Source organism: Triticum dicoccoides, chromosome 7A, assembly GCF_002162155.2.
Source record: "Triticum dicoccoides isolate Atlit2015 ecotype Zavitan chromosome 7A, WEW_v2.0, whole genome shotgun sequence".
NCBI lineage: Eukaryota > Viridiplantae > Streptophyta > Magnoliopsida > Poales > Poaceae > Triticum > Triticum dicoccoides.
This window is the reverse complement of record NC_041392.1, coordinates 6,182,700-6,186,269: the sequence shown is the minus strand read 5'-3', so window position 1 is coordinate 6,186,269 and position 3,570 is coordinate 6,182,700.

The window sequence follows — 3,570 nt, the reverse complement described above, 5'->3', positions numbered from 1 at the left end:
CCTTGACAAGATTTTGACGTAGTTCAAAATGGAACAGTCAAAGAAAGAGTTCTTGCCTGTGTTACAAGGTGTGAAATTGAGTAAGACTCAAAGCCCGACCACGGCAGAAGATAGAAAGAGAATGAAAGTCATTCCCTATGCCTCAGTCATAGGTTCTATAAAGTATGCCATGTTGTATACCAGATCTATTGTATACCCTGCACTAATTTGGCAAGGGAGTACAATAGTGATATAGGAGTAGATCACTGGACAACGGTCAGAATTATCCTTAGTGAAATAAGGATATGTTTCTCGATTATGGACGTGACAAAAGGTTCATCGTAAAGGATTACGCCGATGCAAGTTTTGACACTAATCTAGATGACTCTAAGTCTCGGTCTAGATACATATTGAAAGTGGGAGCAATTAGCTAGAGTAGCTCCATGCAGAGCATTGTTGACATAGAAATTTGCAAAATACATGTGGATCTGAATGTGGCAGACCCGTTGACTAAGATTCTCTCACAAGCAAAACATGATCACACCTTAGTACTCTTTGGGTGTTAATCACATAGCGATGTGAACCAGATTACTGAATCTAGTAAATCCTTTGGGTGTTGGTCACATGGCGATGTGAACTATGGGTGTTAATCACATGATGATGTAAACTATCGATGTTAATCACATGGTGATGTGATCTAGATTATTGACTCTAGTGCAAGTGGGAGACTGAAGGAAATATGCCCTAGAGGCAATAATAAAGTGATTATTTATTTCCTTATATCATGATAAATGTTTATTATTCATGCTAGAATTGTATTAACCGGAAACATAATACATGTGTGAATACATAGACAAACAGAGTGTCACTAGTATGCCTCTATTTGACTAGCTCGTTAATCAAAGATGGTTATGTTTCCTAACCATGAACAAAGAGTTGTTATTTGATTAACGGGATCACATCATTAGGTGAATGATCTGATTGACATGACCCATTCCATTAGCTTAGCACCCGATCGTTTAGTATGTTGCTATTGCTTTCTTCATGACTTATACATGTTCCTATGACTATGAGATTATGCAACTCCCGTTTGCCGAAGGAACACTTTGTGTGCTACCAAACGTCACAACGTAAATGGGTGATTATAAAGGTGCTCTACAGTTGTCTCCAAAGGTAGATGTTGGGTTGGCGTATTTCGAGATTAGGATTTGTCACTCCGATTGTCGGAGAGGTATCTCTGGGACCTCTCGGTAATGCACATCACTTAAGCATTGCAAGCAATGCAACTAATGAGTCAGTTGCGGGATGATGTATTACAGAACGAGTAAAGAGACTTGCCGGTAATGAGATTGAACTAGGTATTGGATACCGACGATCGAATCTTGGGCAAGTAACATACCGATGACAAAGGGAACAACGTATGTTGTTATGCGGTCTGACCAATAAAGATCTTCGTAGATTATGTAGGAGCCAATATGGGCATCCAGGTCCCGCTATTGGTTATTGACTGGAGATTTGTCTCAGTCATGTCTACATTGTTCTCGAACCGTAGGGTCCGCACGCTTAACGTTACGATGACAGTTATTATGAGTTTATGCATTTTGATGTACCGAAGTTAGTTCGGAGTCCCGGATGTGATCACGGACATGACGAGGAGTCTCGAAATGGTCGAGACATAAAGATTGATATATTGGATGACTATATTCGGACACCGGAAGGGTTCCGGGGAAGTTTCGGATAAAACCGGAGCACCGGGGGGTTACCGGAACCCCCCGGGGGGTTAATGGGCCTTATGGGCCTAATGTGGAGAAGAGGAAGGGGCTGCCAGGGCAGGCCGCGCGCCCCCTCTCCTTCTAGTCCGAATTGGACAAGGAGGGAGGGGCGGCGCCCCCCCCCCTTTCCTTTTCTCCCTCCACCTCTCCTAGTTGGACAAGGAACGGGAGGGGAGTCCTACTCCTGGTAGGAGTACGACTCCTCCTGCGCGCCTCATCTAGGCCGGCCGCACCCCCCCCCTTGGATCCTTTATATACGGAGCCAGGGGGCACCCTAGAACACACAAGTTGATCTTCGTGATCGTTCCTTAGCCGTGTGCGGTGCCCCCCTCCACCATATTCCACCTCGGTCATATCGTTGCAGTGCTTAGGCGAAGCCCTGTGTCGGTAGAACATCGTCATCGTCACCACGCCGTCGTGCTGACGGAACTCATCCCCGAAGCTTTGCTGGATCGGAGCCCGGGGAGCGTCATCGAGCTGTACGTGTGCTAAGAACTCGGAGGTGCCGGAGTAACGGTGCTTGGATCGGTCGGATCGGGAAGACGTACGACTACTTCCTCTACGTTGCGTCAACGCTTCCGTTGCGGTCTACGAGGGTACATAGACAACACTCTCCCCTCTCGTTGCTATGCATCACCATGATCTTGCGTGTGCGTAGGAAATTTTTTGAAATTGCTACGAAACCCAACAATACCTACACAAACAAATAAATCCTCACAACCAACGTGATAAGGGGTTGTCAATCCCTACATGGTCACTTACGAGAGTGAGATCTGATAGATATGATAAGATAATATTTTTGGCATTTTTATGATAAAGATGCAAAGTAAAATAAAAGGCAATAAAAATAACTAAGTATTGGAAGATTAATATGATGGAAGATAGACCTGGGGGCCATAGGTTTCACTAGTGGCTTCTCTCGAGAGCATAAGTATTCACGGCGGGTAAACAAATTACTGTTGAGCAATTGACAGAATTGAGCATAATTATGAGAATATCTAGGTATGATCATGTATATAGGCATCACGTCCGAGACAAGTCGACCGACTCCTGCCTGCAGCTACTACTATTACTCCACACATAGACCGCTATCCAGCACGCATCTAGAGTATTAAGTTCAAGAGAACAGAGTAACGCTTTAAGCAAGATGACATAATGTAGAGGGATAAACTCATGCAATATGATGAAAACCCTATCTTGTTATCCTCGATGGCAACAATACAATACGTGCCTTGCTGCCCCTACTGTCACTGGGAAAGGACAGTGTAATATTGAACCCAAAGCTAAGCACTTCTCCCATTGCAAGAAAGATCAATCTAGTAGGCCAAACCAAACTGATAATTCAAAGAGACTTGCAAAGATAACCAATCATACATAAAATAATTCAGAGAAGATTCAAATATTGTTCATAGATAAACTTGATCATAAACCCACAATTCATCGGTCTCAACAAACACACCGCAAAAGAAGATTACATCGAATAGATCTCCACAAGAGAGGGGGAGAACTTTGTATTGAGATCCAAAAAGAGAGAAGAAGCCATCTAGCTAATAACTATGGACCCGTAGGTCTGAGGTAAACTACTCACACTTCATCGGAAGGGCTATGGTGTTGATGTAGAAGCCCTCCGTGATCGATGCCCCCTCCGGCGGAGCTCCGAAACAGGCCCCAAGATGGGATCTCGTGGATACAGAAAGTTACGGCTGCGGAATTAGGGTTTTGGCTCCGTATCTGGTAGGTTGGGGGTACGTAGGTATATATAGGAGGAAGGAGTACGTCGGTGGAGCAACAGGGGGGCCACGAGCGTGGAGGGCGCGCC